Source organism: Somniosus microcephalus, chromosome 7 (genome assembly GCF_052327205.1).
Source record: "Somniosus microcephalus isolate GS21.2 chromosome 7, FLI_Smic_1.0, whole genome shotgun sequence".
NCBI classification, from domain to species: Eukaryota; Metazoa; Chordata; class Chondrichthyes; order Squaliformes; family Somniosidae; genus Somniosus; species Somniosus microcephalus.
The window spans coordinates 162,728,693-162,742,558 of NC_140993.1; the positions used below are offsets into that span (position 1 = coordinate 162,728,693).

The 13,866-nt window shown below is 46.1% G+C and overlaps 1 pseudogene; it reads right to left on the reverse strand.

Annotated features, from left to right (window-relative positions):
- The window catches only part of LOC147114981 (uncharacterized), a 421,733-nt pseudogene that overhangs the window by 175,092 nt on the left and 232,775 nt on the right, over window positions 1-13,866 (reverse strand).

Consider the following 13,866-nt stretch of genomic DNA (forward strand, 5'->3'; position numbering starts at 1 on the left):
CTCACATTGAACAACTTCTCCTTTGACTCCACTCACTTCCTCCAAATCGAAGGTGTTGCTATGGAAACCCGCATGGGTCCTAGCTATGCCTGCCTTTTCGTGGGATATGTGGAACATTCTTTGTTACAGTCCTACTCGGGTCCCCTCCCTCACCTCTTTTTCCGGTACATTGAAGACTGTATCGGTGCCGTTTCCTGCTCTCGCCCTGAACTAGAAAATTTCATTCACTTTGCTTCCAATTTCCACCCTTCCTTCACCTTCACATTCACATGGTCCATCTCCGACTCTTCCCTTCCCTTCCCTTCCTCGACTTCTCTGTCTCCATCTCTGGGGATAGGCTATTGACAAACATTCACTGACTCCCACAGCTACCTGGACTACACTTCCTCCTACCCCGCTTCCTGTAAGGACTCTGTTCCATTCTCCCAGTTTCTCTGTCTCCACTGCATCTGCTCTGACGATGCCACCTTCCATACTAGAGCTTCCGACATGTCTTCCTTTTTCCTCAACCAAGGATTCCCCTCTACTGTGGTTGACACGGCCCTTGACCGTGTCTGTTCTATTTCCCGCACTTCTGCTCTCACCCCTTCCCCTCCCTCCCGGAACCATGATAGAGTTCCTCTTGTCCTCACCTTTCACCCCACCAGTCTCCGCATTCAACGGATCATCCTCTGCCATTTCCGCCACCTCCAGCGGGATCCCACCACAAAACATATCTTCCCCTCACCTCCCCTTTCAGCATTCCGAAGGGACCGCTCCCTCTGCGACATACTGGCCAATTCCTCTCTCACCCCCACACCCCTTCCCCTTCGCCCGGCACCTTCCCGTGCAAGCGTAGGAGATGCAACACATGCCCTTTTACCTCCACCCTTCCCACTGTCCAGGTCCCCAAACACTCCTTCCAGGTGAAACAGCGATTTACTTGTACTTCTTGCAATTTAGTATACTGTATTCACTGCTCACGATGCGGTCTCCTCTACATTGGGGAGACCAAACGCAGATTGGGTGATCGCTTTGTGGAACACCTCCATTCAGTCCGTAAGGGTGACTCCCGAGCTTCCGAATGCCTGTCACTTTAATTCTCCGCTTCACTCCCACTCAGACCTCACTGCCCTCGGCCTCTTACATGAAGCTCAACGTAAGCTCAAGGACCAGCACCTCATCTTTCGATTAGGCACTTTACAGCCTTCTGGACTCAACATAGAGTTCAACAATTTCAGACCATAACCTCTGCCCCTATCCTTTATTTTCCCTTTTTTTTTCTCTCTCCCAATTGGCAGCTGTCTTTCATTCTGCCAGTGCCATTTACACTTCATCTAGAGCCATCTTTTGTTTCTTAACTTGTCCCAATACCATCTCCTTTTGCCTTGCACCATCTCTTAATCTCTCTCAATATCTCTTAATTTCTCCTGCCTGCCATCCTATCACAGACCATCCCTTTTGTTCTTTCCTCCCCTCCCCCCTTTCCCTGCCCCTGCACTTGCTTAAAAACCTGTTCTATCACCAGCTTTTTCCAGTTCTGACGAAGGGCCATCGACCTGAAACGTTGACTCTGTTTCTCTCTCCACAGATGCTGCCTGACTTGCTGAGTATTTCCAGCATTTTCTGTTTTTATGTGGTCAGAAGCTCATCTCGGGGTTAAATACGACACTAAGGTTGCGAACGGTCTGGTTCAGCCGCAGACAGTTGCCAGGGAGAGGGATAGAGTTGGTGGCTAGGAACGGAGTTTGTGGCGGGGACTGAAGACAATGGCTTCGGTCTTCCCAATATTTAGTTGGAGGAAAAATCTGCTCATCCAGTACTGGATGTCGGACAAGCAGGCTGACAATTTAGAGACAGTGGAAATGTCGAGAGAGATTGTGGTGAGGTAGAGCTGGGTGTCGTCTGCGTACATGTGGAAACTGATGCTGTGTTTTCGGATGTTGTCGCCGAGGGGCACAATGTAGAAGAGAAATAGGAGGGGGTGAAGGATAGATCCTTGGGGGATACCAGAGGTAACTGTGCAGGAACAGGAAGAGAAGGCATTGCAGGTGATTCTCTCGCTATGACGCAGGTTAATAAGGCCATTAAAAAAAGCAAACCAAGCACCAGGGTTTATTTCTAGAGGGATAGAATTGAGAAGTAACGAAGTTTTGCTAAACTTATATCGAACCTTGGTTAGACCACACTTGAAGTACTGTGTACAGTTCTAGTCGTCATATTATAAAAAGGATATAGAGGCACTGGAGAGGATGCAAAAATTTTAAAAGAATTATACCAGAAATGCAAGGTTATAATTATCAGGAAAGGTTGAACAGGCTGGGTTTCTTTTCTCTTGAAAAAAGATGGATGAGGGGTGACCTAATAGAGGTCTTTAAAATTATTAAAGGTTTTGATAAAGTAGACACAGAGAGAGTGTTTCCACTTGTGTGGAAGAGCAAAACTAGAGGCCATCAATATAAGATAGTCACCAAGAAATCAAATAGGGAATTCAGAAGAAACTTCTTTATCCAGCGAGTGATGAGAATGTGGAACTCGCTACCACAGGCGAATAGTATAGATGCATTTAGGGGAAAGCTAGATAAGCAGATGAGGGCAAAGGGAATTGAGGGTCATGCTGATAGAGTTAGATGAGGAAGGAATGGAGGAGGCTCGAGTGGAGCATAAATGTGGCATAGACTGGTTGGGCCAACTTGCCTGTTTCTGTGCTGTAATTCTATGTAAAGTAAACATGAGAAAATAACTTAAAATTGAGGGAGGGCAAGGATTTTTTATTTATTTACATCTGCGCTTACCTGAAAGTACGTGTGTCAGGTGCACCATATGTGAATTCCTTGTGTAACTGCTGAACATTTTTGGCCTTACACCCCTGAATTCCATTTGCTTGAGCCACTGTTGGTATCCTAACGTTTTTGTCATTTCTTTTCAACTCGGAGGAAAGAACTGCAAATGAAAGGAAACAGGTCTTTGAGGATGAGAATCCAGAACAGAGCATTCATTAGACAGGAGGAATATGGATATCTATAATCTCTTTCACCTTTGATGATCGAAAATGTTAAAATATTGGACAAATGAGAGCAATATACAATACTTCCCAGGTGATTACTGTAGATGTGACAGTACTTAAAGGAGAAGAATGCAGCCAACATCTGTGAGTATCACCCTTCCAACCTAAAGGGGAAAAATTAGCCACTTGAAACTGAGGGCATTTTTCCACAGCTGGGAATTAAACATTTTTTTAAATGTCTACAAATGCCTATCAATACACCATAGTAAACCACGACTGAAATTACCATAAATTGCTCAGCATAAATCACAAAAATAATGGAATTTTTCATTTTCTGAAAACAAGGTAGTGAGTAGAAAAACATAAATAACTTCTTAAAATTGCAAGGGTTTTTCAGTTACAGCATTTTGTCATACATTGTTTTTATGGTATACGGCATATATGGCACTGTGTACATGATACAGCCTGGCACGAAGTGAACCTTACAGATTGACTTGTGGATGCCCTTGGTCAGTGATTTTAATGTACAACTGTGGTAGCTATTGTAGCTTTCTGAGGTTCCACCTAGTCATGTGGGTAAATCCATGTCCTCCTCGTGGACTGGTTATATAGGGATTGTTATCAGTATGATAGACAGCCGTTAGCAATAGAGTAAGCACGGAAACCAGATTTAAAGAAAGAACATAAGTACATAAGAAATAGGAGCAGGAGTAGGCCATTTGGCCCCCCGAGCCTGTTCCGCCATTCAATAAGATCATGGCTGATCTGATCTTGGCCTCAACTCCATTTTCCTGCCTGTTCCCCATACCCCTTGACTCCCCTGTAGCTCAAATATATCTGCCTATCTCCGTCTTGAATATATTCACGGACTCAGCCTCCACAGCTCTCTGGGGTAGAGAATTCCAAAGATTCACAACCCTCTGAGAGAAGAAATTCCTCCTCATCTCCGTCTTAAATGGGCGACCCCTTATCCTGAAACTATGCCACCGAGTTCTAGATTTCCCCCATGAGGGGAAACATCCTCTCAGCATCTACCCTGTCAAGCCCCATCAGAATCTTATGGCCCGTATTTTCTGATCGCAGGCCTCCCACAGGCGGAGGCCTGCGATCTGGAAAAATCTACGCCCTTACCTGAGGGCTCCCGGGACACACACGCTTCTGCTCCTGGGCCTCTCCAAATTCCAAGTGCACAGGAACCACGTATCCCAGAGGCGCATGTTGTTCGCAGCGTCCCTGGGATCACGTGGGCCATGGGGAGCCAATCAAAGATGGAACCTCCCTTCATACACTTGACAGGAAGGCCTGTCAAATATATGAATGGAGATCACCCCAAAAACATAGTAAAACTTTAAAATACATTTTTTTTAAATCATATTTTTAAAATGACTTGAAATTACAATAAGTTAAGTATTTTAAACAAAAATTAATTTTTTGAAAAAAATAATTAAAGTTTTTTACGGGGCTAAAAATAAACTTACCTTTTTTAAAAGTATTTTTAAATGATAAATCAGTGGAAAATAAATGTTTAACTTTTTTCAACTCTTATCCTGGTAAAAGCAGGCCTTATGCCTGCTTCTACCAAGCGTAAGAATGATAAGGGTTTTCTGCGGGTGGAGGGTCTCCAAAAAGCGGAACTATCCACCCGCAGAGGCCCTTCTCCAGGGCAGCTGGAGGATCTGTCAAGAGCTTTCTTGACAGATCGGAAATGCCGGTTTTCAGCGCATGCGCAGTGCATGCCAGAACCGGCATTTATAAGAACATAAGAAATAGGAGCAGGAGTAGGCCATACGGCCCCTCGGGCCTGCTCCGCCATTCAATAGGATCATGGCTGATCTGAATCTAGACTCACGTCCACTTCCCTGCCCTCTCCCCGTAACCCCTAATTCCCTTATCTGCTAGGACAATGTCTATCTACATTTTAAATGTATTTAATGTTGCAGCTTCCACAGCTCTCCGAGGTAGCAAATTCCATAGATTTACTACCCTCTGAGTGAAGAAGTTTCTCCTCATCTCAGTTTTGAAAGGGCAACCCCTTATTCTAAGATTATGCCCCCTAGTTCTAGTCTCACCCATCACTGGAAACATCCTCACCGCATCCACCCGATCAAGCCCCCTCACAATCTTATATGTTTCGATAAGATCGCCTCTCATTCTTCTGAACTTCAATGAGTAGAGTCCCAACCTATTCAACCTTTCCTCATACGTCAACCCCCTCATCTCTGGAATCAACTGAGTGAACCTTCTCTGAACCGCCTCGAGAGCAAGTATATCTTTTCTTAAATATGGAGACCAAAACTGCACGCAGTATTCCACCCGTAGGGATCGGAATATCTGGGCCTATATGTTTCAGTAAGATCACCTCATTCTTCTAAACTCCAATGAGTATAGGCCCAACTTGCTCAACCTTTCCTTATAAGACAAATTTTTTCTTCTCCAGAATCAACCTAGTGACCCTTCTCTGAACTGCCTCCAATGCAAGAATATCCCTTCTTAAATAAGGAGACTAAAACTGTACGCAGTACTCCAGGTGTGGTCTCACCAACGCCCTGTACAGTTGTAGCAAGACTTCCCTACTTTTATAGTCCATCCCCCTTGCAATAAAGGCCAACATTTCATTTGCCTTCCTAATTACTTGCTGTACCTGCATGCTAACTTTTTGTGTTTCATGTATGAGGATACCCAGATCCTTTTGTACCGCAGCATTCTGTAGTCTCTCTCCATTTAAATAATATTTTGCTTAAAAAAAAGGTTCTTGATTCAACCTCAGTTTGAATTTTTTTATTTTTAAAAAGACTAAGATATTTTCAATTCCCACTGACAGGATTTAGGAATAGACCACCAGCACCACCACTTCAGTGGAATATACTATTGGGGCTGCAATTAGGAGGAAACTCAGGAGCTTGCCTTTGCTCGGGAGTATTCAGTTTCAATAACAAAAGATCGCTCCTTTGTCTGGATGCCTTTATCCAATTTTGTATGATAGTTCTTTCTCCACAGAAAAAGAATTGCAGTTCGTAGCAATTCACAGTACTTCAGTAGATCTTCTATACACAGACATTTGTGATGTTTCCAAAGTAGAATTCACACAAAAGAGTTATCACATTGAAAAACAATTATCTGCAAGCATAAGCCTCCAGAACTCTTTCATCCAAGACTGATTATGAGATTGGATCAGCAGGAAAAAAATTTATGTACAATGCAACCGATGGCCGGTAAAAACAGTTGATCAATTCTTTCAGAAAAGAAAGAGATTGCTAAATATCTGTTTAAGAATGGGGCTGAAGAGTATAGGGATAGGCACTGATACAGATGATCAAGAACTCTACAGAACTGCAGATGTGTCTAAAATAAATATTTGTTTGTGTTGAATTTTTAAACTTACACTTTGTATTGCAAGAAACAGCATGTAATAGTTACCATCCAAAGCATTTCTCAACAAAAACACCGTCAGCAGGACGTGATACATTCCAGTAGCTAGGGTACAGAGTAACAGTTCTCTTATAATCCCGGAGTCTCACTTTAATTTACTTAGGTATTAGGGAGGAAAAGATGCACTCAGGTTCATAGTGGGAGTGAGGCCTGCTTACGGGATGAATCAGAGAAATTATCTAGGATTAAAACCAAAACCCTAGTTCCAGTGATTCTGAGCATGGATGTATTATTTGAACAATGTAACTGCTCAGAATTTAATAGTGTATGTTGTACAGTTAGATTTGCATCCTCAAATTCTGCTCAATTATATTTTAAGGTAAGAAAGAAAATTTTAAGTTCGGTCTTTCAAAATTTACTTCGAATTGGCCACTTGCCTTAGAAAGCTGAGTGAGTTAGATATATAGCTTTAAATTGCTGTAGCTGCACTATTCAGGGGTTAATACATTATCAAAGGTTTTGGGGAAAACATTCAACTGCCTGTTAACTTCCCTGACACAGTTGTTCATACAAGTATGTGCAAATGCCCACATAGCAGGTTGACCAATGGAGCACAGCATTGATTAAGCAATTCAGCATTACTTACGTGATGTAAACAACCACTTATGGTGCCGTATCTAATTCCTGTCATAGGCTAATACTCTTCTACATTGAAACATCTTAGAGTGGAAATGCCAGCAGCACCATTGCCCCACTTGAGTTGTGGCAGGGGATGAAGTGATTACCAAAACTGGTGAGGGTGTCTGCTCCACTAGCAGTGCAGCATGGCACCTACTGAACCACTCAGAGAGAGCCAAATCAAATCAAATCAAATCAACTTTTGTCATTGTTAGTGCACAAGTGCAGTACAACGAAATGTAGGCTTGTGGCTCCCGAGCGTGTACATTTAGATTAAGACATTTAAACATTCAACATTCATTTGGCTTGTAATACATTAACATTTACATAACCATAATAAAGTGCATTGGCAGATGTGCAGGCTTTAGAGTTTATTTGTGGAGTTCAGTAGGATGACAGCCCTGGGAAAGAAGCTGTTCCTAAATCTGGTCGTACGGGTGCGAATGCATCTGTAGCGTCTCCCAGATGGCAGGAGGGCGAACAGACTGTGGCTGGGGTGGGTAGGGTCTTTGATGATGGACCGTGACCTCCGTAAACAGCGTTTCTGGTATATGTGCTCTATGGTCGGTAGCCGGGTGCCGGTAATGCGTTGGGCAGTTTTGACTACCCGCTGCAGGGCTTTCCGGTCATAGTAGCTACAGCTGCCATACCATACTGTGATACAGTTTGTCAGGATGCTCTCTATTGTGCAGCGGTAAAAGTTAGAGAGGATCAGGGGTGACAGGTTACATCCCTTCAGCCTCCTTAGGAAATATAGGCACTGCTGGGCCTTCTTCACCAGAGAGGAGGTATTGAGGGACCAGGAGAGGTCTTCCGTGATGTGGACTCCGAGGAACTTAAAGCTATCCACCCTTTCCACCACAGCCCCATTGATGTGGATGGGGGTGTGACTTCTGCCTTTGGACTTCCTGAAGTCCACAATGATTTCTTTGGTTTTCTTGATGTTAAGGGCCAGGTTGTTATCGGCGCACCACTTCACGAGATGCTGGACCTCCTCCCTGTAGGCTGACTCATCGTTGTTGGTGATCTGGCCTACTACCGTGGTATCATCCGCAAACTTGATGATGGTGTTGGAACCAGCCACACAGTTGTGGGTGAAGAGGGAGTAGAGGAGGGGGCTCAGCACACATCCTTGTGGGGCCCCCGTGTTCAGGGTCGGCGGGGGGGGGGGGGGGAAAAGAGGTGTGGTTACCTAATTTGACAGACTGGGGTCTGTTTGTTAGGAAGTCCAGGGTCCAGTTGCAGAGGGAAGTGTTCAGGCCAAGAGTTTGGAGTTTGGTGGCCAGCTTGTTGGGGACGATAGTGTTGAATGCTGAGCTGTAGTCTATGAACAGCATTCTGATGTAGGTCTCCTTACCATCTAAGTGATTCAGTGCCGAGTGTAGAGCAGTTGTGATTGCATCCTCCGTTGATCTGTTTGCACGATAGGCAAACTGGTGTTGGTCAAGAGAGGCGGGAACACTGGCTTTGATGTGAGCCAGGACCAGTCTCTCGAAACACTTCATTATGATGGGTGCGAGTGCGACAGGTCGATAGTCGTTAAGGCACGTCACAGCCGTTTTTTTTGGCACAGGAATAATGGTAGCGGTCTTGAAGCATGTAGGGACTACTGCCTGGGCCAATGACAGATTGAAGATGGCGGTGAAGACATCAGCCAGCTGATCAGCACATTCCTTGAGTACCCGTCCAGGGATGCTATCCGGTCCAGCAGCCTTTCGTGTGTCCATAGCCCAGTCTGGCCAAAGATTTTTCCATCAACTATTTTTGCATCCTCAGCTCCCTCGTTGGTTGGCCCCATATTGAAATGACAATGAGTATACAGTGGGCCCTACATGTGGAGCGCAACCACACTAGCAAGCAACATGATTAGATGCTTTCAAATAATTCACCCTTTCTAAAATACATTTCAATATAAATGTTTGATTAAGTACCAAGCAGTGATAACAATCAGGTACAACAGAAGTTACTGCTAGACAACAGAATGTTCTGTTGGTGACCAGGAAAAACAGAAATGGGGAAATATAAAGGGGGAAAAATTCGTTAGCGACTAGTTTGATTAAATTTAGCACCCGACAAAAAATAGCGCCGGCGATCGCAAACTTCAGTTTTAGCACCCCAAGAGGGAGGTGGAGCACTAATTCAAGCGCTCCACTTCCTTCTTAGAGCGCTAACCCGAGTATCGGGGTGGTGCGTTCTGCAGCGCTACGCACTGGGCCACGTAGTGCTGCCGCATGGAAGGGCTCTTCCCTTCATTAAAGGGGAGGGCCCAAGTCCACAACTCTGCAGGGCCCTACCTGAACCACCGGGGAGCGGGGTGCTGTGCCAGCAGCCCGACACTCAAGAGGAGTGCCGGGCTGCCAGATCGCGGCACGGACCCCGTGTTCAAAGATGCAACGGGCCGTGATAAGTAAGTCGGCCGATTTTTTTCCCCCCCACCTGCCACCTCCCCTTTAGTTAGCACCCGGCAAGCCTCCTGCCACTCCGTTCCTGCCCCGAGTCGGTCACTGTCATTGCCCGGCACAGATTCAGGGGGCACGGGCCAATTTTGCAGGCAGGGCAAAAACGAGGCACTGCGCACAGTGATGACGTCGTCATCGCCTGTGCAGCGGAGCGGGGTGCTACCAGTTACCGCTGCCACTAAACTCCCGCTGAATTTAGTGGGAGTCGTTAGTGGCGCCACACCCGGGTGAAGAGTCGTTTGCGCCCCATTAGCGCCAACGAGAGGCACAAATGCACCGAATTTCTAGCCCAAAGAATTTTAGCAAGGCAGCTGATGTGCAGAAACCCAACAGTATGCTTAAGATTCATCAATCCACTCAGGTAGCCATTTTTGTAATCTCAATGTGGAATATAACCTTCACTAGGCAGACTGCAGATAGAAGAAACTCTTCTAACATAATTGGGTGAACACATTTGTGTGTAGTGTTTTGCCTGTATAAAAGAAGTTTGATATCACTGTAATGGTGAGAAGGTGACCACTAGACCGCGGGGTCTAAGGCTCTTCTCCCAGAACGTTCTGTTAATAAACTGTGTACTTTTACTTTAAGACAGACTTGAGTGAATCTATTTTTCACCAACACAGCATAGTGAGCAGCACAAATTCACAATAAAATGGTTGAGTATATTGCTACCATCCTCCTAATAACAGCATGGAGACATACCTCATTGAATATAGGTTCACCAGTTGGAGATGTTTCAGTAGAAACTACTTGCGTCTCTACAACACAATCATTATGTACACCAGAATCTGGATATGTTAGCACATGTTCTCCTACTCAGCCTTCAGGTAACACTTTCCAACATCTGTTGTCCCAAAGTTTCCTGATCAGCTATACAACAGACATCTGCCTTGAACATGGTGGAACAACTGTAGTAGAATTGCCCTGGAAATTGCCTGAGATGTGTCTTCAAAATGGAGTTTCAGCTTAAAGGTGTCCTCAAAATGGAGTCAATAGTTAAACTGAATGCTGGGAAATTAAAAGAGACTAAAGCTAATTAAAACCACAAAGACTTGCATATAAACAAAATATGCCTTACCAGCGATAGAAGACCAGCATCAAGGACATTGGTGAGATATAAATACATTGATCATGCCTTATCTGTATCTGCGCAAGACCCTTTGTCTGAGAAAGATTGAGGAGCTAGGGAGTAAGTGGGTGACTGAGCATGTCTAGGTACCAATGATTCATTAACTTGGAGGTTCTCAAGGGCACTTACATGACTGTGATTGACACGTCATTCAGATTGGTCAATTGAATGGAAAGGGGTTTTTCTTTAAAAATCAAGGTATATAAGAGGGTGTTTAGCACATCTATTAGCAGTCTCTCTGTTAGTTTTGTTAATCATCTTTTTTTTTGTCTTTAACATATATCGAAGGGTGCCTCAAAGAGGGCCAAAGTGCATCCAGGACATAAAAAGAGATTATAGAAGTCAGATTGTATGGCTATACCTGCTAGTTACTGGCAGAGATAAGTGTGTCACTGAAATGTACTGAGATGAAGTAAAATTTAAGCCAACTATTTCAGATACAGTTCCCAATGCGTAACGTGGAATTAGCCTGAAGTAGAGGATCCAAGAAGAACAGATAACCCCGCTACAGAACAAGGGTCATCTACCGACATCTCAGAAGCCAACAGCATCAACCCAGAGGAATATGAGCAATCAGCTCAATCATGAAGCTGATAAGGATGAAGTCATATAAATTCTGGAAACAATGTTAACCACATAGAGCTAAAAATTGGGGTGTTTTACGCCACCCATTACCGCCATGAAATGGCGAAGAAACGGCAGCCGGCGCACTCCCGCCAGCTGGAGCAGGGTCCCGCAGCGGCCACCATTTTGTGAGGATCAGTAGCGCTGCCGATAAACGCGATCGCTAGAGGGATTTAAATTAACGAGATCATGGCATCAGTGAGTGTGCAATGCTCATTTGACACCCGATCTGCAGCATTGGATTTCGCCGTTCAACTTACCGACATGTCTAAGTAATGACAGGAAGAGCAAGCATTCAACATCAGGAAGGAAGCTCCAGCAGCGGTATTTAAAGATATCATCAGCAAGCAGTTGCACCCGACATGTTTATGCAGTTTGACTGGCTCTATGCTAATTTCTGCAACCCCAACAGTTTTATTAACTTCTTTCAAGATTCCAAGGTAACCAGGAGTGTTGTTGCAAGTGCAGAACACCTTCATTATTTTTTAAAGGCTTCTGCTCACAGTCATGGGGGCTGTACTGGCATTCGACCTCGCGCTCCAGGATCTTCGGCAGAGGGAGCAGAGGCACCGAGGAAGATGGGAACATGCGTGCAGATGGAGGAGGAGGAGGGCCATGGGGGCATTCAACAGACAGCCTTACCCATCTAGGCTATTCCGACAGCACTTCTCCTATCTCCACTTAAGTGAGGAGCAGTGTCTTAGGAGGCTACGCTTCACCAAGGAGGTGGTCACAGAACTCTGCCACTTCCTGCAACCAGGCCTGCAGCCTGAGAGCAGGGTGATCACGGCTCTCCCAGTGGCAGTCAAGGTCACCGTGGCCCTCAATTTCTTCACCAGCGGATCCTTCCACTCTGCAGCAGGAGACATAGCTAACATCTCACAGTTCACCATCCATCGCTGCATCCGGGAGATCACCGAGGCTCTCCACTGCGTTGTCTTCTCTCAGTAGAGAGAAGCAGGATGAGCATGTATATGGCTTAGCCAGGAAAGCGGGCTTCCCCATGGGGCAGGGCGTCATCAACTGCACACACGTGGCTTTGCGGGTACCACATAACAATCCTGAGATCTTCCATTACCGCAAAGGCTACCACTCACCTAATGTGCAGTTGGTATGCGACCACACACAGCGATTCCTCAATGTCAATGCCCGCTATCCTGGCAGTAGCCATGATACCTTCATCCTGCGTCAGTCCAGTGTGCCAGCAATCTTCCAGCCACCACAGAATACTCAAGGGTGGCTGCTCGGAGACAAGGGCTATCCGTTCTTCACCTGGCTCATGACTCCCCTCCACAACCCCAACACTTGTGCCCAGCACTCATATAATGAGAGCCATGCTTCCACCAGCAACATCACCGAGCAGACCATCGGGCTACTGAAGCAACGGTTCCGCTGCCTTGACTGCTCGGGAGGAGCCCTCCAGTACTCAGCGGAGCAGGTGTCCCATTTCGTGGTGGTCTGCTGCATGCGTCACAACTTAGCCATCATGAGGGTGCAGCCCTTGCCACCAGGGATTGTGGCACCACCTCAGGAGGAGGACGAGGGAGAGGGAGAGGAGGACAAGGAGGCCGACAAGGATCAAAAGGAAGAGGAGGGAGAGAGGAGGTAAGCAGCCAATCGTCCTTCCAGACGGACGGTCCTTGAATGGCTCATCAGACTCCGATTCGAATGAATGAAACCCCACATCCCCATCATACCATCTCTGTCTCACGGAATATCACAGCATCTTCCTGGGCATAAATGCTAAAATGAGAGACACCACAAAAGATTCCAAACAAAATTAATAAATTTATTTCACAAATCAATTCATGCATATTTACATGAAAAATATTAACTAATCACCCTTGTGCAATCCCTTAGTGCCTGTCTTTCGTGTGGCTTTTCCTAATCTAGTGCTCCCCCAGTGGCTGCAGCATGGCGGGTGGAAGGCTGCTGAGTTTCCATGTGGAAGACTTCAGATGGCCTTGCTGGACGACCTTGAGCAGCTCTGGCCCTAGAAGGCCCGGCTGTAGACTGCACCACCTTGGCATGGGCAGCAGCAGTCTGGGCAGGCTGGCTGACAGACAGCGGCAACAGCCTTGGCGAAGTGGCAGAGGTGGTAACAGGAATACTGTCATCTTAAGAGAGGACAGCAGGGTCCTGCTTCCACTGCCACTCCCCTGGGGTGGTGCCTCAGCATTCCTAGCAATCTGTTGGAGCACAGAGTGCTGGCCTGCTGCGACGGTCGACGGTGGTAAACTCAGCCATGATGGCAGTAGTCAGAGCTTGGCTGGCTTTAAGCTGAGACTGCATGACAGCAGTCTGATTTTTGATGGCACCAAGCAGAGACTGCATGAGAGCAGTCTGCACTTCTGCTGCAGCACTAAGACGTTGGGTCGCTTCCGCCTGTGCTGCAATGGAAGCTGCGACATTGCTCATTACATGCACCATCACGTCTGGGTCGCCATGGTCTCTTTGGGAGTCTACGGTCATTTACAAGCTGGAAATCCTGGGCTCCACGTTCTGCACAGAGCCCTGGAGGCGGACTCCTTCACGCTCCTTGACATTGCCGAGAGGCTCTCTGGCAGGCTTGCCATTGCACCCATCAATTCTGTGTGTATGCCCATCATCCTTCTTCTGAA